Here is a 25,118-nt window from a genome sequence, read left to right as displayed (position 1 = left end):
CTTCAGGGCCTTTGTTAGAAAGCCAGCTCTGAAGGGAGGGACTGAGTCTCCTGGCCCCTGCATTTCACACTTAGGCAAGTAATAAATCTCCAGACTTCCTCGAGTGGGGAGGACGGGGTCAAAGATAGTCAGAGCTTGGCCCCAGCCAGAAGCCCAAGGCCATTCCAGGCATTTTTACGCCAAGTCCAGACACCCACAGCAACTCTAGGGAGGGCTTCAGCTCATTCACAAAACCCTTGGATTTAGATGTAGATATTCTGTGTATGTATGTGCGCACATGTGCAGGCTTCTGTGTGTTATCTGGGGAAAGAAGTTCCATAAGTTTCCTCAGGTTTTCAAAAAGATATATAACCCCTAACAGCTCGGAAGTACTGCTACAAACTTTCTTGGTGGACACAACCTGCAGGGGGCCTGCACCACAATGTGCAACTCATCTGCCCTAGATTATAAAATCCAAACAGTTCTCTGGATTTCCAATGGTTACTGTTTTCAAGTCCCTGGGTCACTGCCAAAGGTATTGTGGCCACAGATATTTATTTTCATTCAACCAGAATCCCATCTGTAAGCCATAATATCTCCCAAAATCTCAATGAGTGGATGATAATTAATAGGGAACCAAGCAGGATTATGAATCCTGTTGAAATTTAAAACAAAACCTGTTGGAGCTGGAAAGCCTGTTAAAGGCCACCAAGTCCAATATTTCCAGAAATGTGTTCTATGGAGCATGAATTCTACCAGATGTACTAAGAAAAATGATTCTGAAATAAAAAATGTTTAAGAAATATTGGGTTAAACACTGTTAAATGGTACTCTTTTCATGAGGACTAATCAAAGTCTTCATTAAGTCATGAAGGTTTGAATTTTCAGGACGGAGATAGAATGTTGCCCAACTATATTTAAAATGCCATGTATTTGCAGAGTATCTGGCAGAAGAGTCTTCTGTTGACTAGGTTTGCATCAAAAGCCATTTCCTGAAATTTGGGAAGTTTCATTCACCCTCTGATTAATTGGAGATCTCTGCTGAGCCCATGAGCTTCCTTGAAGATGGATGGAGGGTGGGAAAAATGCTTAGGCATTCCCTTCACTGTCACTCCCAAACTCTGCCTCTGGCCCAAGCGGTCAGATGTTTACTCTATGATCCTATATGTAGTGCTTACTTGTGTCCCAGATGCCACCCCAAGCATTTACAATTACTCATTATATCAGGCAGGGTTCTCCAGAGAAACTGAGGCAGTAAGATATAAATATTATAAGGACTATATTGAGGAATTAGCTCATGCGATTGTGAGGGCAGGCAATTTTAAAATTTCCAAGATAGGCCAAGAGGCTGTAACTTCAGCCAGAAGTTTATGCTATAAGCTTGAGGCAGAATTTATTCTTCCCCAGGGAAACCAGTTTTGCTCTTAAGATCTTTTAAGTGATTAGGGCAGTTGACTAACTAGTAACAAAGGCAAGATCTTAACACAGATAACCTAACTTCAGATGGTGCTCTTACCACTGATAGGCCACTTCTTAGAGTAGCCTGTTGATCAAAGTCATAGGTCCCTGGTTCTCAGTTCAGACTTTGGGGTTCAAAGCCTAAGGCTAGCCATAGTCTCAGGCCTAGGGGACTGTAATCCACCCTACTTCCCAAGACTTTCCACTGACAGGAAATGCCCCTACAAAGGCAGTGTAAATTTGGCACTTGTTTGTGCCAGGCATACAGGGCTTTATTTGCCTGTGTGTTTGTTGCGAAGTGTCTCCAGGTTGTGTTTCCTGGGCCGGTGTGCTCAGGCCCAGGGAGGTAAGAAGGGATGCAGACTTATTGCTTGCTTGTCTATGGATCTTTAAAACTCCTGTGCTTCCAGCACTACTCACAAACCATCCCAAAGTTTGAAACTCCAATTATAATGCATGCCCTGATAGGACTTCAAGTCAGGACCATGGGCTATAAATTTCCCAAATGGGTATGTTTCAGTGAAATGTCAAGAAGTGCTTTTCAACCTGATGAGGTGGTAGTGCAGTGGATAAGAGCATCAGACTGGGACGCAGAGGACCCAGGTTTGAAACCCAGAGGTCACCGGCTTGAGCATGGGCTCATCTCGCTTGAGCACAGAGTCACTGGCTTGAGCAAGGGGTCACTAGCTCAGCTGGAGCCACCAGGTCAAGCCGCATATGAGAAAGCAATCAATGAACAACTAGGAGCTGCAACAAAGAATTGATGCTTCTCATCTCTCTCCCTTCCTTTCTGTCTGTCCCTCTCTCTGTCTCTCTACCACAAAAAAGCGCTTTTCATGCTGGCCATTGGGCTATTGGCCAATGAATAACCATACTAGACATTCCACTTCAAGCCTAGTCCACTGATGAGGACTTGCGATCAGATGAGGCTGGGGCCTGGGGCTGATGATGGGCTGTTCCTTGGGTTGGCCCTGACATAGCAACCTTGAAAGAGACCTGCCCCATCTCTTATTTCAGTCATCCCTTCTGTGTAATAAGAAGGGAAGTCTAGAATTATCCTTAGTGTGCTCTTCATCTTAAAATGGTCTACAACAGCAGAGTTTGAAGACACTTCCCTTTCTTTTCCAGGTACCAATAGAGGCATTCCAGAAGGATTTTTTGTGGACTCTTTTACTGGAGATGGGTCTCACATAAAACAACCCCAAACCAAAAACCTCTAACAGGGCAAGCTATTCTAGGGGCAAGAGATGGCAGTGTTGAGACAAAACTTGAGATAAATCAAAAACTTTAGAAGATGCAGCTTTTAAGATTTTTTTCTTCATCCTTTTCTCCCTGACTTCTTCCTTCCTTTATCTCTTTTACTTTGTTTTCTTTTTCTATCCTTTCCTTCTTCCCTTCCTTGCTGTCTGTCATCTCTAACCCCAGGCACAGGTCAGCTCGAACAGCTGAACAAAAACAATAGGCATGCTCTTTTGGCTCATTTGGGGAGGGGGCTGACCAGTAACATTCTTCCTCTGCCTCCCCCTCACATTTAACAGAAATGCTCCCTCATTATTCTGAAATAAAAATGCCAGGATTTCAAAGCATAGTACAAATGTGTGTTGACCTTGTGGCCCCATATCCATAGTAGCAGGTTGTCCTCAAAGTAGACAATGGTAGATGGGTGTGCTGCAAGCTTTGGTCTCTCCTTCTATCTGGGCCCAAAGCTGGTTGATCCTTGGACCTCAACTCTAACTTCAGGGAATGCAAGTGATACCCTGGAAGACAGCCCTGACCAACACCAAGTTTAGAAGGACTAGCTGGTGCAGCCAAGAAATTCTGGTAAGGCACAATTGGCTGTGCTGTCTGAGGAAGATCTTAGAAGCTTGAATTTTTGTTTCTGCCTTTGATTCACTAGTTTTCCATAAGAGGACTACCAGAGATATACAGTCCTTTATAGATTACCAAACATATTCCTGTCCATTTCATTCATCTATTCATTCTTACACCCATTACATATTTACCAAATGCTGATTGGGTGCTAGTATTGGAGGTGAAGCTGTGACCAAGATCGACCTCATCAATTTCCTCTTAGTGCTTGCCATCTTGCAAAGAAGATAGATAAGGAATAAAATCTTCCAAGAGGGGTACATGTTTCTTTTCTTTCTTTTTTATTTTTTGTATTTTTCTGAAGTGAGAAATAGGGAGGCAGAAAGACAGACTCCTGCATGTGCCTGACCGGGATCCACCTGGAAAGCCGATTAGGGGGCAATGCTCTTCCCACCTGGGGCATTGCTCCATTGCAACCAGAGCCATTCCAGTGTCTGAGGTGGAGGCCATGGAGCACAGAACCTTCCTCAGTGCCCAGGCCAACCGTGCTCCAATGGAGCCTTGGCTGCAGGAGGGGAAGAAAAAGAGATAGAAAGAAGAGAGGAAGGGTTGGAGAAGCAGATGGGCACCTCTCCTGTGTGCCCTGGCCGAAAATCAAACCCAGGACTTCACAAGCTGGGCCAATGCTCTACCACTGAGCCAACTGGCCAGGGCCAAGAGGTACATGTTTCAAAGTCTACAAGAGTCTACTGTAGCTCCTAAAGGGGGCAGAGAATGCAATCCTCAAGACTGTGTTGCTAGAACAAGGCAGGGTAGAGGCATTTGACACCAGGTGTTCTACCTCTTAGCTCAGGACTCTCTCTATCTCTGCTCACTGGCCTGCCCTTATCCCTTTCACCCACCCTAAGCTGCTACCAATGAATTGTCATTCATCCAATGACCTTGGCCAAAAACAAGGTTTTACACTGACTTTCTCTTGACAAATCAGGTGACAAAACTGAGACCCTTGGCAAGGTGACGAGAAGGCTAGTACATGGCAACAAGGATAGCTTATTGATCTTCCTTAGCATCCGAACCTCATTTGCATGGCGAAACTCAACCCTGGGTTTCTGACACCTGGGAGTAAGACAGGTTTAGCGGGACCTGAAGGGAGGCCTAATAGGCTGGGGCTGGGAAAGGGATAGTGATCTGCCTTGGTGGGGAGTGTAGCTGTGTTTGGATGTAGAAGGAATCAACCAAATTTGGGCTCCTCCTGTGTACAATAAACTTGCATTTTACAGGTAGGAAAACTGAAGCTTAGAATGAGTAGGAATGTGACTTGTCCAATGTCAGTTGGCTAGTAAATGATGTAGCTGGGCACAGACACCAGTTCATTGGACTCTAGGATTTATTTTACTTGCCACATCTATACGAGAGTCTGGAGGGCATAAAATAATTTCAGGCAAGAACAAAAGGGCAAGGCTAGTTGGGTGACAAGGTGGTCTTCCAACCTGGCATAGGTTGCTTTGTACAGAGGGACTGCCTACAGGGTCCTCTAAGGTCAGTGCCCTCTTCTTTTGCTTCACCCATGCTGACATTCACCTTAGACATTTCAGAATGGCATTAAACTCTCCTCAATACCTGGCCTCACCCCCAGACCAAACTCTGTGCTTAGCACCTGCTCAATTTTCCTAGGCCATTCAAACAAATTTCCCTGTGTGGAAAGTCTGATTTGTAGTTTCACTTGACAACAGAAAATACAGAGGCACAGAGTGGAAGAGACATGCCTGAGGCCACCTGGCACCCTAGCCATGTTCTTGTACTTCTGTGGCCCACATTGAATTGTTTGCTTCTGTGCCTTTTTGCAAAGTGGCAGTTTGGCTCACACCAGCTGAAAATCTGGAATTTCACAGAAGAATCTGGAACTCTGTGACAGCCCCCCTCACACTAAACTACTGGTTCCCTTTGCTGCCACATGATTTTCTCTTTACTAGAAGCTCACCCTGCTGTCCCCTGAGTAATAGGAGCAAAAAGCCCTGCTCCCAGCCCTGTGACTAGACCCATCAGCCTTATTCCCTTCTCAGGGCAGGCTAACAGGCAGTTTCTAGACCCATTAACACTCAGGCCCACCTTTGCTGTGATAAACCTGATTTTTCCGGCCAGTAGGCCAGCCCTCCCAGAAGTGAAAGCCCATGGTCATGACCCAGAAAAATCTCAGCAGCTCCATCATGAGGTTCCTGACCTATTCCAGGTCTAAATCTGCCAGGAGAGGAATCTGAGGAATTCTTTAGGCTCTCAGCTTCCCCTTTGTTATTTTGGGATCTAGGAAAGGAGAAGAAACTGTGAAGCTGTTTCCCCAGTGCTCTATCCTCTAGTGGTGAGGGGAGAAGGAGAGTTGGTGAGCCTGGGTTGAGAGCTCAAGGAGTAGCAAACCCTTCCCCCAGCCTCAAACTCTCCTTTATCACTGTGGTCACCAGGTTTTTTTGGTTCAACCAAATCCTGGATTGCTGGGGCCCTGTGTCTGGGGCTTTAGGTCTTTCCCCTGCCTGAGGGGAAGGGGTCTCTGGGGGCCCCAGCTGCCTGTCTGTAGTGGGCTCTTGCCACAATGACTTATTCCTCCCCTATTAACTTCATTTGCAGGCTCGTCTCATGGAGGTCTCACTCTGCAAGGCCTGTCCTCTGCCCCACGGCTTCTGCCTCCCACTGACCTTGCAGGAATGGCCAGATGAGAGCTCAGTAAAGTAAAGAAACCTGGACCACAAACTGTGTCTGCAGTGCAATCCTGTCATGTTGGGTCACAAGCTGAATCCATTCTCTGTTGCAGCAGAATAGTATTCTGTCACTAGGACTGTTGCTGGTTACATCAAAAGCCTCATGCATGCCTTTACCAGGTGTGAACTTGCCTGTGGGCCAATGCCCAATGTGGCCTACTCTCCTTTGTAGAGAGGCCCAGCAAGCAAAGGAGGCTGGAAAAGCCACCAACCTAGAAATGGCAACTCTCTCTCACTTGGAGGGAGAAAGCCCTCTGACAGCCTGGAAAGGAAGGAGAGAGGGAGGGAGATAGGGGTCACCCATGGCTTCCCTAGGTACCCACTGCAAATGTCCCATCAGCCAGCTTCAAGGCCAATTCCAAGCCAAAGAAGCTGCTTCTGAGACTTGTCCTGTGTTCTTGGGCACCAGGTGCTCAGTGGCTGCCTCTTTCAACAGATGTCCAGAGTCCCCAAGGAGAAAATCTCATTGGAACCCCAGCATTAGACTTATTACTCTAGGTCATCTTGGAGGGGGCTACTGGGTATTCTAGAGCCCATGGCATCTGGGAAGACTCTGCTGAGAGTCCTGGCTAAAGATACAGGGACCCAGACCCAGGGCCTCCCTTACTTGCATGTGACCTTGGACACAGCCCTACCTCCTATGGACCTCGTATCTCCACCTGTCAACAGCTTGGACCTAGGGTCTGGTTGACCTGAAGGGTTCTTCTTGTCCCCCCCACAGGCATCTAGAGACCTACCAGTTTAGGGCTACAGGTGCATCAGAACAGGAGGCCGTACAAGTCTTTGGCCCTGTTCCAACCCTCCAGCCCATCATAGCTCCAGGGACAGTATGCTCCCTTCACTCTACAGAGCCTTCCTCCCCTCTACAAATAGTGCTGGTCCTGGTGATCCTCATGAGGCAACCATTGTTCTGATGAGGAGTATGACCAGAAGTCAAAGATGCAAATAGAATAGCAGAGACAAAAGCTTGTCAACCTCCCTCTGTCCTGGGAAAGGCATGCCCTGGAATCTGCACAGCAACCCTGAGAGGCAGTTTCTTGCTGTCCCCATTGTACAGGTGAGGAAAGAGTGACCCAAGGACACACATGGTCCAGCAGTAGTGACACCAGGAGGCAGTATTCTAACCCAGGGTTGACTGACCCCAGAGTTTGAAACTGTTGCCTGCTGGCTGTGTTCTAAGATGCCTGGGAGCTGAGACCCTGTCTGGACTTTCACACCACTCAATGTTGGCACTGTGCCAGGCACAAAGTAGACATTCAGTTGATATTTCTTGAATGATGGTCTGAGTAGTGGAGCCACCCAGCCAGCTTTCCAGTCTGTCCTGACTCTTGAGGCCTTATGTCAGAAAGACCTATTTCAGCTAAAAGGCTGTCCTTTGCCATCCCAACACACAACCCAATGCCTGGTGTCTCAGGTAGCATGGGCTGGTTTGAGGAGCATTTGTTATCCTGTGTTGTTGAAGGGTGAGGAAAGCTGGCTTGGAGGCTTTCAGCTCTCTGAGTGAAAGAAGAAGCCCAAGTGTATATCAGATCTCAAAGGAACCTCAGAACCATTGAATCCAATGTGTAACCTCGGCACTGCCATCTTAATTATGATGGGAAGGGCAGGACCGGGCAGTAAGGAGGATGGGGAGGGATGACTTCAGTATCTTCCAGGGAATTAAACACTTGTAAAAATAAGCATAAGTTACAATCAATTTCCAGATAATAGAAACCTTGAAAGACAGGCTGGTGGCTTGCATGTTCCTTGTACTCAAACTTTAACTGAAGCCTTTAAAATGAAAACCTACTTGGCATTCTTCTGTTAATTGATCCAACCTGGTGAAAGAAGTGATTGCAGTAATTATATGTTAATAAAATTTACTTCTGCAATTTCGCCCAGCTACCTATTATGTATTCAAAAAACATTCGGACTCAGAACCAGACATCACAAAGCACAAAGTAATCAAACCTCCAAAGACTCCTTCCCCACACCCCACCCCCACTTTGCCATTTCTAGTCTGGCTGTGGCTAGGCTGGGTTCCCTGTGTTGCCAGTTCAAATGGGACCATTTGAAATTCTTCCCCTGTCCTGTAGCGCAGATTTGGAAGTCCCTGTCTGCTGAAATTGGCATTTTGAAGGCTTACAGAATTTCCAGAGGTGCAGCTGGTAATGGGTAAGAATATAACTGCCCAGCACAGGCAGTATAGTATGTAGCTCATTCTTCACAGTCCCATTCAGAGGAATCAGGGGTTGTGGCCAACAGAGCTCCATAGCCTCATCTTCTTGGTGTTTATGGTGCCCTGACCTGCTGCAGTACCTCCAGAACCTCAAACCTGGCTACCCTAACTATTTGATGTCCATATTCCTAGGCAGGAAAGGAACCGCCTGGAGCCTTGGCTCTGGCAACAGGATAGGGCCTATGGCATGGCCTTTCTTTTGTCACATAGCAGGGGTTAACTCTGAATTTGAGGCCCAGCTCTGTCACTACCCTGCTGAAAGACTTCGGTCAGGTCTTGTCCCTCTGGAACTTAGTGTCCCCATCAATCCAGGGAGGAGCATTCTCCTTTGAGCCTGTGATCACTTCATTGTTCATGAAGCTGCACAACTTCTAGCCAGGGTGGAGGGTCTATGGTAGCACAGATTACCTCTATGCCATGTGGTGCCAATGGGGTGGGCTGGCTTTCATAGAGAGAGATATCATGGCACAATGCTTCCTCACTAGCCCTGCCCCCTATGGCTCAGTGGGGTTCCCTATCCATAGAACTGTGTTTTTCTGGGCATGGCCCCTGCGCCTTCATGGGACATTTGTAGGCACTGTCTCAGTCACTCAATACACAGATGCTACACATGAAAAAGCGATCCAGTGCCAGATCCTGCCTCGGTAGCTGTGGAGACAAAAATGTCTAAATTACCACTTGGCAAGTACTATAAGAATGATGCATGCAAAGCACTGTGGGAATTCAGGCAAGGGAGTGACTCAGCCTTCTGGTGTATAAGCTTTCAGACAAACAAGACTTCCTGGGGAGGGGGGATGGAACTGGGATTTAAAGGAAAAAGTCACTTAACAGAAGAAGTAGCAAAGAGAATGATGAGCATGAAAAGAGAAAGGGCATGAAAGCCTTTGGCCTTGTCTGTGTTTATCATCTCCACATCACACAGGAGGGGTGATTTAGAGTTATAATTGGGGCTGGACAAGTGCAGAGCTCCAGATTACTATCTGGAGAAGGCAGGAAGCAATCTCACTCAGGAAACCTGGAGGGGGTAGTGGTGGCAGCAGCCTGGTAGAGCATCCAACCCTTTGGCACACACACACATGCACACCTGTGTGCATTCATACAGACGCATGTGCACATGTGCAAACACACATGCACACATGGGCACATATGGACACAGGCACAAATACAGACATATGAGTACACATTCAGACACACACAGGCACCCATACACATATAAGCATTGTTATGCATTGAATTTTTGTGTTCCTTCCCTGAATTCAAATGTTGAAGCTTTTAACCCCCAATGTAATAGCATTAGGAGATGGGGTCTTTGGAGGGTGATTAAGTTTAGATGAGGTCATAATAGTGGGGTCCTTATAATGGGGTTAGTGCCCTTGTAAGTGGAAAAGAGACAAGAGTTCTCCTTCTCGACCATGTCAGTTCACTGTGAAAAGACACCAGTCTGTAAGCCAAGAAGAGAGGTGAGGTCCAGGAACCAATTTGCTGGTACCTTGTTCTTGAACTTCCAGCCTCTAGAACTGTGAGAAATAAATATCTGTTGTTTAAGCCCCCAATCTGTAGCATTTTGTTATAGTATCTCCAGCTGACTAATACAGGCATACATGCAGACACATATACACATGTGCATATGTCAATATATTAATGGTATGTAAATGCCCTCTTAAATGCACCTGTGGTATATTTAGTTACTGCAATCTTTTTTATTATTCTAATACATGGCTTCAAAGTGTGGTTCAAAAACCAGCAGTATTAGTATCACCTAAAGCTTCCTAGAAACACAATATCTTATGTCTCCCATCTTTCCCCAGACCCACTAAAGCAAAGGTTCTGGGAGTCGGGTCCAGCTAATACTGGCTACATAATTTGTGGGGCTCAGTGCTAAATGAAAATGCAGGGACTCTTCTTCAAAAAATTTAAAGAATTTTAGGACAGCAACAGCAGAGTATTAAACCACATGTGGAGCCCTTTTGAACTTGGGGTCCTGTATAACTGCATACTTATGAAGCTGGCGTTGGTTAGTAGAAGCATCTCCCCAATCTCTGCCATGTTCCTATTGCATTCCCCTGTATGCGTGTCTGTCTCCAAATGTCCCCTTTACATAAGGATGCCAGTCATAATGGATTAGGGGCTTACCTCCTCTTTTGCATGACCTCATCTTAAGTAATTAGATCTGCAACAACCTAGTTTTTAAATAAGGCCACATTCCCAGGTATTGGGAGTTAGAACTTTAACATGTATTTTGAAGGGATAAAATTCAATCCCTAACAATGAGGCTAATAGCCCACACAGGAAGCCCTACCTGAGGCTGTGTGCCTCCAAGGAATCAGAAAAGGATTTTTCTTCAACCCACAGCCCAGAAGCACTTGGGAAGGTATAGAAAGAGCTGTGTTTCTGCCAGTAAATGAATGTGGAGTGGATGGAGTTTGTCTCAAGCCACAGTGCCCTAAGCCAGGATCCTAAGGCCAACATAAGTCCCTTCCAGTGTATGACCCCCTGCCCAGAAAGACCAGAGGAACCACAGATTTGAGCCCATTCAGCTCAACCCTCGTCTTTCAGGGAGGAAACTGAGACCTCATATAAAGCAAAGGGCTGCCCAAGTCACAGAATAAAGAAGTGGGGAGTAGTCATGGGACCGGTTACTCTGGACTCCCATGCCCACTCCATAACTAACTATATCCTTCCCTTTCCTTTTTAGCAGAGACTCTCATAGCCATGAAGTCCAATAGAGGACCAGAAAGAAGATGGACTCACTCAACGCCAACCAGAAAATCAGTGATGGAACCCAGACTGAAATCAAGATCTCTTGACTCCTAGTTCAGTGCTTTTCTGCCCCCCCCCCCGACTCTTGCAGGTGGTGTCCACATCACATTTCAGACATCATATTAATATGGGTGTCACACCAAATTTGAGTGCCTGACTCAAATTCATTTGATAAATACTAAATTCTTCAAAGTTAAACTGCAGGACTTCTCAAGGCCGTCTCTGTTTTATGTGCATTGGGATTCTCCAAAATTGGACAGCATATGCAGTTTTCCAGCTGCTTTAACCTCAAATGTCTTTTATCTATAAACCCAGATGACTTTTCTTTACACTCTTGGGATGGACCTTTGAAGTCCATGTGAGCCTTATGGCTCTCTGTAAGGCAGCAAGCAGGACAGTGTGAGTATCAAGAGAATCTTATAAAAATAAAGAACGGGGTAAGAGAGGAAGGCAGCCTGCCTTTGTAGACTCAGGAGCTTAAGTCATCTCTGGTCTCCATAGACTTATTAAACCTCAACTTGACAGCATTCCTTAATAAAGCTTTAACTTCTGTGCTAAGGTTTTACAAACACATTTTCCTCTCTATAGAAATACCTAGTATTTATTTCTGCTCTCACCCGTTCCTACCCCAGAAATTCACAGCACTTTGGATATTTCAACTTATAGCCAAGAAAAATTGGCCCACTCCTTGTGCCAATATCCATCCTTATGACAGTGTTCAATGTTACCAGAGGGAGTCTGTAATGTCCCACAAGCAAAGGAAAGAGATCTTGATTGGAACTGAAAGCACCTTTTCCTATGGGAGGGATATGGTGGCCTCCGTGTCGGCTCCTTGAACAAGAGTCAGGTCTCACCTTGCCTCCACACCGACAGCCTGTTCCACATGGCCAATGTTGGCATGAGTGGTGGGATAGCCAATATTTTGTGCTGAATCCTATCCAAAGGGGGGATGATAGTCAGGAAAGGGGAAGGTTCTCTCTAGAAATACATGACAGGGCTTCACCATGAGGTCCAACTTTGAGGATTTCAGTATAAATAAAAGAAATGCATGAAGATGAAATGTCCCTTATGACATCCTTTGTTTCCCAAGCTGAGGATGAATGCTTTTGACAAGACTCTTGCTGGAGCCCAAACTTGGCAAGCCACGTTAATGTGGGCAATAAACTCCAAAGTCCCATGGCAGAAATACACGTGTTAGGAATCCAGAAGAGGGGCTGAGCTTAGAATATAAGAAAACTCATGTCTTGGCCCTGGGTTCACAGCAGATTGCACTAAGCACTCTGAAACATTCCAGCTTTAAGCCAGCAGACATGGCTTGGGGGCCATGTGCTTATGTGTCTCATTGTTTTTCTACAGAAGCCTTCAAGGTCAGCATTTCTGCCTTTTTACAAAGAGCAGACAGAAGCAAGAGAGGTAATGGATTTGTTCCAAAGCCATGAAGCTAATTCGTGGCAGAGCCACACAAAGCTCTTAGAAACACTGCTTGTCAGAACCAGAGGAGTCTCTGATTTGGCACCCTGGCTAGCAATACAGCGGGAAAGAGCCAGCATGGGCTGTGGATACCACCTGATAACCCAGGCACCATTCACACTCTACGCCCAAAGAGAAGGCTGGAATCCAAGAGGGCAGGAAGCCCCCTCTATCAGCATTTAAGTTGCTTGTCATCGAAGGAAATGTGTTCTTTGTCCTTGGTTCAGGGGAATTTAGGAGACTGAAGCAATTTGGTTAGCACAAGGACTTCCTGGTCTTCTGCGGGTCAGGCTGGGTATTGCTGATTCAGGGTTCGGGAGTTGATGGGCAGGCCACCTGATCTCTCAGTACATGATGAAAGGTATGTTCTGAATTTGACTGAATATCCTGTTTTATTAATGAAGCATCAACCCAAAATAGAATGAGGGTTTTTACATGTGGATGTCTTTGCAAATTTGGGAAGTAAGAAATGAAAATACCTCAGCCACAACATTTTCTATCTCCATTTTAAGCAAGAGAATTATGTCACTGTTGCTTAGTCATACTATTGAGTATACAAAATGCCTGGCTGATAACTGAGTAGAGTAGGTTGGGGAGGACTTGCTTGAGTGAAAGTCCCATATTCTAGCTTCTTAGGAGTTGGGCTTTTGGCAGCAGCTACCAGTGGCTCCAGAGCTGAGGAACAGGAAGTCAGAAAACAAGAGTAGCAAGTTCCCAATTTCAGCCAACCTGACAATGACTGGAAACAAGAAGCCCTGCCTAGACCCCCCAAAAAAAGATCACTTCAGATGCACATTTGGGAAGATTGATGACCAGGGAAGTGGTTTTTCTGAAAATCATTAGAAGAGCCAACTCCAAGTTTGCCCTAGGAGGGAGGTTGGCTTCAGGCTTGGGCAGCCTCCAAGTCTCCTGAGGGATTGCTTGAGAGCAAATCCCAAGAAAGTCCCTTGTTGCTTTGGAGGCTGGAGGGAGGCTGGGTTCAAGGCTGCTATTTCTGAGGGACTCTCACAATATTATCACTGCGGACAGCCTCAACGTGCCTCTGGGCCAGAATCTTGTTTATAGTGAAGAATTAGTCAGGATGACAATGCTTAAAAACTCAGTGCCTGAAGAAAAAAAGCATTCATTATGCTGTGTGATCTGGAACATGATTTAGTTACTGATCTAAAAATTAAGAGAGAGAAAGAGATAGTCAGGGATAGAAAAACAGAGAAAGAGAGAAAAAGCTATTATACTGAGAAAATATAAAACTCTGGGGGCAGAAAGGTAATAAGAAATGTTCCCCAGAGCATTATTGGCTATTAAGAGAGCATTGAAGAACCCAGCCCAGACCACTTAGAGGGCAGTCTAGTACCCAGGAGAGGACACCAGATTGACAACAGCAGCCTGGATGCCTGTCCCTGCTCTGCCACTTTTATCTCTGTGACTGCAGGCTCTTCACTAGCTCTCCCTAAGCCTCAGTGGCCTTAACTCAAAAATAGGAACAATAAACATTCTCATCCCATAGGACTGTTGTATGTGTAGAATTGGTTAATGGTGGTGAAAATGCTTTGAAAAGCATGAAGGTAGATAAAAGAGTGCATGGAACAATGTAGGAAACACAGAGATCCACAGATATACTTTTTCTGAAAGTCCCCCTCCCCCACGGGCCGTGCACACACACACACACACACACACACACACACACACACACCTCCTCATATCTTATTCTTCCCTGGCCTAGTGATATCTTCTCTTTCAGTCTCAACTTTAAAGCTGGGTCCTTTAGGAAGCTTTTTCTGATCTCTAGGTAGGCCTTTTCTACTTCTACAGAGTGTTTGCCTCTATTGTGTGGTCATTTCCCTCTATAGAGTTTAAACTATATGGCCAGAGGCTCTTCCTTTTGTGCTATTATTAAATGCTCAGCATTAAGCCAGGGGTCTGGCACAGAGTTAGTACTTGGTGAATTTTGAATGAATGAATGAATGAAAGTCTCTACTATCTTCAGTGAATCAACTTCCTTGAATTGTATTTTCTGTCTGCTAAGTGAGAATGATGGCATTGATGTTGATGGTTCTAAGAGCAGCAATAATTGCTCATTTGGAGCCTTTTGTGTGGATGATCTCTAGTAGACTTTGCAACAGTACTGTTTTTACCCTCGCTTTACAAACTGGGAAATAAATGCTTAGTAAAGTCAGGTAAATCTTGTCTAGGTCATATAGTGTGTAAGAGGTAGATCCAGTAATTGAACCCAGATTGACCTTACACTGGAAGCATGGCCCCACTATACCATCACATTGCCAGTTGTGGCACAATAATGTGCTCAGAATACTTTCTAGAGTTTTGCAGAAAGTGTAGGGTGTGGTAAAGGTGGTGGTGATGATGGAGGTGATAAAGGTGGCGTTGGTGATGGAAGTGATGGGGGTAGTGGTGATAGTAGAAGTGATAGAGGTGGTAGAAGTAATGGAGGCGATGTTGGTAATAGTAATGGTGGAGGTGATAGAGGTAGTGGTGGTGATGGTGGAAGGTAATGATGGTGAAGATAGAAATAGAGATGAGATAGAAATAGAGATGGTGGTGGTGGAGGAGGTGGTAGTGGTGGTGCTGAACATAGAAATGGTGATGCAAGCAGAGGTAGTGGAGGCCCTGGCCAGTTGGCTCAGTGGTAGAGCATTGGCTCGCGTGTGGAAGTCCTGGGTTCAATTCCCAGCCAGGGCACACAGGAGAAGCGCCCATCTGCTTTTCCAACCTCCCCCCTTTCCCTCATCTCTGTCTTTCTCTTCCCCTCCCGCAGCCAAGGCTCTATTGGAGCAAAGTTGGCCCGGGCACTGAAGACAGCTCCATGGCCTCTGCCTCAGGTGCTAGAAGGCTGTGGCCGCAACAGAGCAAGACCTCTGATGGACAGAACGTCGCCTCACAGTGGGCATGCTGAGTGGATCCTGGTAGGGTGCATGCAGGAGTCTGTCTGACTGCCTACCCGCTTCTAACCTCAGAAAAATATAAAAAGAGTAGTGGAGTTTGTAAAGATAAAGAAGAAAAAAGCTCTTGCTCACTCTCTGAGTCATCTCTGTGCCTTTGGGCCCTGGTCAGAGGGTTGAGGTTACTCAAGGAGAAGGCAGGAATAATGGGAAGGTTAATGAAAGGAAAGGAAAGCAGGAGGGAGAATATACTTTGAGCTACACTATATAAATCTTAAAAGAGTAGGGATGGCATTTGGCACTAGTGATCACCTTGGGCTGGGGAACACATGCTAACCTGAGGGTTCAGGCTCCACCATGATTCTCATCAGTTACTGGCCTGTTTCTTGTAAGAAAGGCCATATTGGACAGACAGAGCAAGCTAGGGCAATAGAGTGCTAAGCCCAAACCCCTCTCTGAGCCCAACAAATAAGAATGTCAGACATGGGAATTCTCATGTTGTGCTAGCTGTGGTCCTTCAAGAAGCAGAGGCAAAATAGGATTATTATGTTAGAATTTTATTAGTGGAAACACCTGTGAGAGAAAATGGGTAGGGATCTAGAGAAGTCTGATAAGCTGTCAGACCACAATGCACATCTGACCCTGAGTGAAGGAGGGTCTGTGGAAAAATCTTGACCATCATGTAGTCTCATGAAGACTTGGCAAGGCCATCAGGAACTCTTCAAGCAGGAGTTAAACACTAAAGTAGGCACGTGTCACCACAAACGGGCCTAACAATGCCAGCTCAGTCATTGCTGGGAACAGCCCACAGCCTTAGCTCAAACACAATATTGGATTTCAGAGGGCCGAACCAGAGCCCCAAGTCAAGGATGTCCTTGCAGTGGTGGCCTGCAAGGTTCAGTCTCATGGCTGCCACACACTCCCTTGTTGCGCACCTCTCTCCCCCAGTTTTCAGGTGGCTCTGGCTTTAGCAAAGCCTCTGTGTGACTATTCACCTTCTGGGATGACTGAGAACTCCAGCTTTTATCTGGTCTCTAGCCCATCGCTCATAGCCTCTCCAAAGCAGACGCTGTGCTTGATTCCTTGCAAAACCAGTTCAGGGGAGTAATTTGTTTTGCAGTTTGCTTTCTGTTGCAGTACACTAAACAGAGCAGCCTTTTGAAAGGTACAAAGTTGTCCAGCTCCACAGAAACACCTCCTTTTATTATGCTATTAGCCATCCTCTTTCAACATAATCCTCTAGCAAAGAAACTTCCCAATGTTTTACAAGGGCAAGAACAGATCACTACCTTCATTTTCTGCCTTGTTGACTGGCCGGATATGACACCTCTGATGCTTTTTCTCTAATCTGACTCCTTCTCACATCTTCAGCCCCACCCTGGCATCTGCCTCTTTTGGACCATCTAGAGCCGAGAGAGAGAGGGAGAGAGAGAGAGAGGGAGAGAGAGAGAGAGAGAGAGAGAGAGAGAGAGGAGATTATGAGAGAAAGCGTGCCTGTGTGAGAGGTGAGTCTCATGTGAGCTGGTAAGAACCTGTCTTAGTGTGAAGAAGAATGTCTTGTCAGAGAGAAGTAAGGAAGAGAAAAGAAAAATGTGCATTTGTGGTGGGGAGAGCAGATGGGGGGATCAATTGAGGCATTCATACTTCCCCAGAAGTAAGCTACACTCTCAGGAGAAGAGGAAAGGAGGAAGAACTTAGCTCAGACTAGGATTTAGCTTCCATGTTTCTTTTGTGACAGAAGGCCAGTTAGGCTAGGTGAGTGCATTTGTGATTAGCATATGTTCACTGTATGCTTGCACCCAACAGCAGGCGCCCGTACTTACCAGAAGTAACATAGTCCTAAAGCTTCAATCTACAAACATCATACATGCTTTGCCTTTTACTCTGGGATCAGCCAAGAACAGATACCCTTCTGTAACCCTTCCAGTAATTATAGAGACTCGCCTAAGTCCTTCGTAAGCCCTACAGGCTGGCCATACTGGGTAACCCCATCCTTGTCCCCATCCTTGTCCTCTACTTTCTCATCTTTGTGATTTTCCTCACACTACTACTCCAACTTAGAAGGCCCTCCTCAGCCCTCTCTACCCCATTTATCCTTACATGTGGCAAACTGAGTGCCACTTCTTCCAGGACGTCCTTCTAAATTCCCTCAAGAGCAATGCATCACTCATCTCTCTATTCTCCAGGAGCAATTTGCATTTATCTAATTTAACTCTTCATTGATCAGCTGTGTACACTTACCTTTTCTGATCATACAAGCATGTTTACGGAGACAACTCAGGCAAAAAAAAGGAAATCATCAAAGAAACCAAGGGTGGAAACCTCTCAGAATTTCTCCCAGAAACAATTGCTTTTAAGATTTGCCATATATCTTTCCAGTTGTGTGTTCATACATAGTTTCCTTGATGTATTTTGTCCTACTTGTTTTCATTTACTGTTTGTTTGGTTACCCTAAAGCACAGTCTAAGATAGCACTTGGGTGAAGGTAGTTATTTGAAAAGTGTGATGGCTAATTTTATGTGTTAGCTTGACTGAGCCACAGTGCCCAGATATTTGGTCAAATGTTATTCTGGATGTTTCTATGAGTTTTTTTTTTATGAAAAACATTTAAATCAGTGAACTTTGTATAAAAGAGAATACCTCCATAATGGAGGTGGGTATCATCCAATCACTTGAAGGTCTGAATAGAATCAAGTCTGACCTTCCCTGAGCAAGAGTGCATTCTAAGACAGCCTTTCAACTTGAACCATAGTATCAGTTCTTCCTGGAGTCTCTAGACTGACAGCCCACCCTGAGGATTTTGGACTTGCCAGCCTCCAAAATTGCATAAGCCAATTCCTTAAAATAAATCTCTCTACATTAATATGTACAATCTCCATTGGTTCTGTTTCTCTGCAGAACCCTGACTAAACAGTAGGCAATCTCAAAAAACAGATGTGAGTTGACAGGGAACATGAGACAGTAAAGGAGGGAAGGTCAATATCAGAAAGTATTAGTAGGGACTTTCTGTGGGCAGTGACACCTTGATTCTACCAAGGCTTTCTGATCAGTGCCTAGAAAAGTTTCCATAGTTGGCTGCCCACCTGAAGAGTAGGAGGTGGAGTATTTACCCATTGGCTCTTGGACACATTAGCTAAAGGATGCTCCTGGAATCATTAACAACCCTGTACTTCTGGATTTGCCTCAATTATGGATGAAGCTAATGTTGGAGCTGGTCCCTACTAAGAATTCCCAAGTCTCATTCATATACAGAAAGCCAGGCCTGGGGTATGGGTACAAGGCAAATAAAAGGGTTATCCCACTATAACTAGCCTATTTGACATTGGGGCTTGTTGACACTTGACCTCTTATTGCAAAGGGAACAGGGGATGGATGGCTCAAAGCTTGGTATAAGCCAAAAGGGATATAGTGACATAGCAGTAAGGTTTATGGGCAATGAGGGACTCTTGTCTCTTCTCCCTAGTGTTTAGGAAATTTTCTTGTGGATAAGCCCTTAGTAGCACCTCCCATTTACACCCTACCCAATGCTTTTAAGTGGGATCAAGCTTGTGACTTCATGCTAATTACAAGGCTTTGAGTACAGGGTTCAGCAGACATACCTCATGGTACATCTTTTTTGGACCAGGCCAAAATTCTATATGTGCTGCTAAATAGAAATATTACTATTGGATAAGATTCATAATAAACTACTGCTTGTGGACAAGTCCTTCTGGGGGTGAGGACAACAGAGATGCAAAGACCTGACTCCAGGGACCAGGTTCAGTGATGCAGATCTACTTTATTCAGGAAGTAAGCTAGCTTATATACATGGGTTCAGTTAATAGGATGTTACAGCATGTTCCTCAAAGCCAATGGCTGAAAAGATCAAGGAGCTGTGTGGTTGGCATGAAGTCACTTCCTTATAGCAGGTGAGCTCCCTTCCTGGGTATGCCATGGAGGCTTCTGGGAGCTGGAGTATTCTCACAGCATTACATCAGCCACAGCTGCTAGGAATGTGCTCTGTGCTCCACCCACATCTCCCCCTTCTCTTTTAATTAAGGCCAATTGGACTTGATGAATGACAGCTTGCTGTTGTTGTGGCTTCTGAATGCTACACATTATGCAATGGAACCCTAGTAGAACTAAAACAACTATAATACCTATTATACTATATGCTAATAGATTAGCTGGATTAAACAATGAGGCAAGCTTCTGTAATGTTTGACTAGTTAGGAAACAGAATGGGGGTCTTAAACAGAGGATTCCTCCTTGGGGTCGGGATGTCATTTCCCTCCCATTGTCTTACAGAGACCTTCTAGGTGCCGTTAAACACAGTTCCATTTTGATTGTAAAAAATGGACGTAGGTCCATCCAAGCCCCCTTCCCACAAAGGTCCCAGTGACCAAACACAGAACAGATGGCTTGCCATGGGCTACATACTGCATATGGTTGCAAGGCACATTACACAAATTACAACAAAATGACAAATCATATAATTTCAACAATTACAGAGGTAACGTTTCACCAGTCTCTGAGCACTTTGCCAAAAGCACAAAATGTCCTCGGCCTTCTTTCTAGCCATGGGAAAAGCTTCCAGGGGCAGGGGAAAGGCCTCCAGCAAAGCCACCCCCACCCTCATCAGGGTATTTCACATTGTCCAAAATCTGTAAGTCCATCCAACAAAGGAGCCAGTGCTCACTTGGGTCGTAGTCCAGGAAATCAGTCCACACACATGGGGCATCAGCCACCTTCCTCATTCCTGCCATTCTGGCAGGTCTTTCACTGTCCCAAAGAGGAGCACGTGACAATGGCAGTCAGCATTTCCATCTCTGCTCCAGAGAGCTTGATGGCAACCACTGCTATGTCCCAAAATGTCAGTGAACCCACCAGCGGCTTAGCAGGCACTCCCTGCCATTCCGGCAACCACTCGGCGATGCAAGCCTGGCTTCCGTTCATCCTCCCACCACAGCTTCCTTCTGGAGTCTGCGAATCACAACTCCGGCCCAATTCTCCCCATCTTCCAAAGATGAATTGAAAACACCAGCTCGCTCGCGCTGCTGCCTGCGTCTGGGAGTCAGCAGTTACTATAGCACACATAAGCAAGAACAGAGCACCAGGACCTGCGGACCCATCAGGGGCAATTCTCTGGGCCTGCCCCACCAAAGCCTCCACATCCCCCCAAGTGATGGGGTGTGCACGCCGGCCAGGAGGTTTTTTTCTGGAGTGCTGAGGACCTCCTCCCCTCAGCCGTAGTCAGTGTGAAGGCCAGGGCTGTGGCTTTGGTTGGGTGAAGACTGAACCATTTAGTGGGTGCCCAAGAAACCCTGTTAAGCAGGTTGGGGGGTTCCTGGGATCCAAATTGGCTGAAAAACACAAGCATAACCTCTCCCTTGCATTTGAAGAGGGTGTGATCCCCGCCACTGTGCCATGGCTGGGTCATTCCAGCGTCATTTCAGAGAGAGGGGCAGAGGAGAGAGAGAGTGAGAGATACAGAAAAATAAACAAGACAGATAGAAAGAAAAAAGACACATGGGGGTGTATAGACTGGCCCATGGGTCTGCAGCAGGAATACGTTTTGGAGTTAAAGCTGGGGTAGAAAATGGAGTCTGAGAGGCTGGGATGGGGCACTGAGCCCCGGCAGGGAATGTGGAAGTAGCAACTTCCGCTTTTTCCTGTGGGAGAGCTGATGGCACAGTTAGCAATTTGGTTGGTTTCGTTTCTGCGCACTCAGGTGCGATTTTTTTCAAACTTGGAGGCCAAACTACTTTCCTCCTCAGTGGAGGGGGGCGAATAGGGAGTTAAGGGCTCCTCAGAGAGAGAGAGAGGTAGCCTGTAATATTTTTGGCACCGGTGGAGGGTCTCCAGGAGGAGCACCGGCCAAGCAGGCACGTATTGCCAATAAGGCAGGAGTGAGGCCAAGAAGGAATGTTTGCCGCCCATGCTTCTTGGCCGAACAAAAGCGTTGGAGAGCTTGGGCCCAAGTATCCAGGTCCCAGAGAGGCGCATCCTCAATCCAGGGATTGAGACCAGAGAGAATCTCCCAGTAAGTACAGGGATCCTTTTCACAAACTTTAACTCATCTACTCTGCAATAGGGCATGCAGGGCTCGAGCCTGTGGGGCTCGAGAGTGGGGGAGAAGGTTTCCCATTGCAGAGGGTCACTCACCCATCCCTTGGATGCCAGTTAGGTCCCTGCCCCAAGTTGGGCACCAGTTGTGGACAAGCCCTGCCAGGAGTGAGGACGATGGAGACACAAAGACTCGACTCCAGGACCAGGTTCAGTGATGCAGATTCACTTTATTCAGGAAGTAACCTAGCTTATATACATAGGTTCAGCCAATGGGATGTTACATTGTGTTCCTCAAAGCCAATGGCTGAAAAGATCAGGGAGCTGTGTGGTTGGCGCTAAGTCACTTCCTTACAGTGGGATAACTTCCTTCCTGGGTATGCCCAGGAGGCTTCCGGGAGCTGGAGTATTCTCACAGCATTGCATCAGCCACAGCTGCTAGAAATGCACTCTGCACTCCACCCACACTTGGTCTTAGCAGGGAGCTGCTCAGGTGACTAGAGGAACATCTGACTCTCTGACAATGATGTTTTTGGTAACATCTAAAAAGCCCAGCAATTTGTGTATGGCCACACACGTGTGCATATGTATGCATGTGCTTGCAAGCACACACGAACACAAATGAAATAATTCTCTGATGTTGTTTTTGTCTATGACCAGGCAGGGGGGAGCTATTTTGCAGCATTGTAGAAAAGCTCTGGAGCTCATGGTGGCTTTGGTATAATGAATAAGGCAATGTTCAAAGAACAGGTCACCTTTATTGATTGGCCACTGAAGCTTGTATTGAGTGGAGCAGGCTTTGGCAGAGTCTTCTTTCTGATCAAAATGAGATAACCTGGCCTGAAGCCCCAGGGAAGACAGAGCCCTGGTTCTCTACTTGTGTTTCAGCTACTGGGGCCAGGACTCTAGAAACAAAGCCCAGGAGGTTCTGTGCTGTGGGGGCTGGCTAGGCCTGCATATCAGCATAGGAGGCTCTAGGTTTGCCATCTGACAGTTTGGGGTAAACTGGGCCAAAGGCTTAGGGGTTCAGGGAACCTCTCATCCTATGTGGTGAAAACCTTGGAAGTGGAGGGAAGCTGGCTCTGTGACGATGATAAGACCCTAGTAACCCAAGTCTGTATTACTTGCATGTCTGTCTTTTCAATGAAGTTTCACTATGTTCTGGAAGGGGCCTCCCAGAAGCAATCTATGTGATCCAAATTCAGAACTGTTACTTTATAAACCCTGAGACATTTTTAGGTTTGTTGGCAAGGTGTACTTAGAAAGAATAAAGTCTTCTACTTATGAACCAAATCAACTTTATGTTTCTTAATTCTCTTCAGGGAACAATGAGGATTTCCATTTACTTAGACCCGTGGGAGCTAGAGAGTTTGCAATTCTTGATTGGATTTTGCATACATAACCCCTTAGCCTGTCATTTTTTTAATGCTCAGTTAACTCATTATTCACTGAACGCATACCACATGCCAGAGCCTATGTCTAAATACAGGATTCTTTTTATTGATGAGACAGAGAAAGGGAAAGAGAGAGAGAGAGAGAGAGAGAGAGTGACAGAGAGAGAAACATAGATTTGTTGTTCCATTTATTCATGCCGTCATTGGTTGATTCCTGTATGTCCCTTGATGGAGGATTGTACTTTCAACCTTGGTATGTTGGGACAATGCTCTAACCAACTGAGCTACCTGCCTAGGGATCAGGCTCTTCTTGAACCTTTACAACTAATCTGCCAGGGTGTATTAGTTTCCTGTAACACATTACACAAACTTGATGTCTTAAAATAGAAATTTATTCTTTCACAGTCTGGTGGCCAGAAGTCCAGAATCAGTATTAGTGGACTAGTCCAGATGTGGGCAAGGTTACTTTTCCTCTAAGATCTCCAGAGAAGAAATTTGTTCCTTGCCCCTTTCAGTTTCTGGTAGTTCCAGGCAGTCTCTGGTTTATGACCAATCACCCCCATATCTGCCTCCATGGACACATCATCTTGTCTTCTTTGTGTGTCAAATGTTTTTCTTATAAAAACACTTGTGCCTGACCAGGCGGTGGTGCAGTGAATAGAGTATCAGACTAGGACATGGAGGACCTAGGTTCAAAACCCCAAGGTCGCCTCCTTGAGCGCAGGCTTATCTGACTTGAGCGTGGGCTCACCAGCTTGAGCACAGGGTCACTGGCTTGTGCGTGGGATCATAGATATGACCTTATGGTCACTGGCTTAAGCCCAAGGTCACTGGCTTGAGCAAGGGGTCACTTGTTCTGCTGCAGCCCCCCGGTTAAGGCACATATGAGAAAGCAATCAATGAACAACTAAGGAGCCACAATGAAGAATTGATGCTTCTCATCTCTTTCCCTTCCTATCTGTCCCTGTCTGTTCCTTTCACTGTCTCTCTCTCTCTGTCTCTGTCACAAACAAGCAATCAAACAAACCAAACAAACAAAAAACAAAACCCACTTGTGATTACACTTATGGCCCATTTAGATAATTCAGGATCATCTCTCCATCTCAAGATCCTAAAATTAATTGCATTTTAAAGCCATATAAAAGAACATTCACAGGCTCTGAGGAATTAGGCCTGATACCATTGGACAACATTTTTTTAACCTGCCACCCAAGGCCTATTATTACCAGTTCTCCAGGGGGATGTGGTAGGGAATGGCTTCCAGGAAGACGCATGATGGAACTGGTAACACTTAGACATTGCTTGGGTAGAGGAGCCCAGGTCAGGAAAGAGGTGCAAAGAGAAGTTGCCCCTGCTCTGGAATGAGGTTACACATCTGATTCCTCTCTGTGACTCCTACCAAAGAGCACTGCCCAAGGCCTCACCCAGAGACAGGTTGGAGAGAGGAATGGAATAGAGGGTAAACAGAGAATGGGTGGATGAACCAAAGGATGAGTAGGGGGACAATTGAGAATCAACATGCCATGAGCCCCTCATCCTGTCTGTCTCCATTTTGCTGTAATCAGGATTGCTGCATATCTCTGTGGAGTATATTTTCTCCAAGAGCCAAGGTTACTTTTCTCCTCCATCCAATGTTTCTCATTTACTCTGCTTGTTGATTCTAATTCAGATTTAAAATGTCTTTGAAATTACAACCAACAGTTTATTCAGCTCCACTCACCAGCCTGGCAAGGATAGAGCTCAGATGGCAGTTGGACAGCTGCTTTCCTCTCCCCATGCAGTCCCCAGACCAGCTTTACAGACATTCTTGTTTCCTCCCCAGCAAGGTGTCTGCGTTTTTTCCTGCAGAGAAGCCTGGAAACTTGGTGGGGAAGCCTCACTGTGTTTCTCTTGAATTTCCATCCAGCATGGCTACTGTCCTGGGTGTAGCTGAATTCAGGCCTTTTTCCCCACAGAGAGCATGTCCCAATCTCCACAGAGCCCTCACCACTTCTATTGAAATCCAAGCTCAATGACAACACTGTTATTGGAAGAAAGTAATTTCCTCTTTCTCAGACACTTCATTCTATTTAGACTCCTCCCCAGGTTGGTCAAATGAACAGTGGTTTTGTCACACCTGATAGCTGAGTCCACCTCCGAAGTGATTTCTGTGTTCCAAGATCCTTAAGCTCGTAACAGTCACATTCTTCAGCCACACATAGGTAACCACTGCTGGTGGTCAGTTATATCCTTTTGGTTTGAACTTGAGCTCCTGTTGACTTTGGAAGGCAGAATACATTTGTGGAGCAGCCCCTCTTTGAGTGTCTGTGTTATCTTAAGCTGTTTCTAAAGAGAATAG

The sequence above is a fragment of the Saccopteryx bilineata genome, chromosome X, assembly GCF_036850765.1.
Source record: "Saccopteryx bilineata isolate mSacBil1 chromosome X, mSacBil1_pri_phased_curated, whole genome shotgun sequence".
NCBI classification, from domain to species: domain Eukaryota; kingdom Metazoa; phylum Chordata; class Mammalia; order Chiroptera; family Emballonuridae; genus Saccopteryx; species Saccopteryx bilineata.
The sequence above is the reverse complement of the archived record's forward strand: the minus strand, read 5'-3'. Positions refer to the sequence as shown.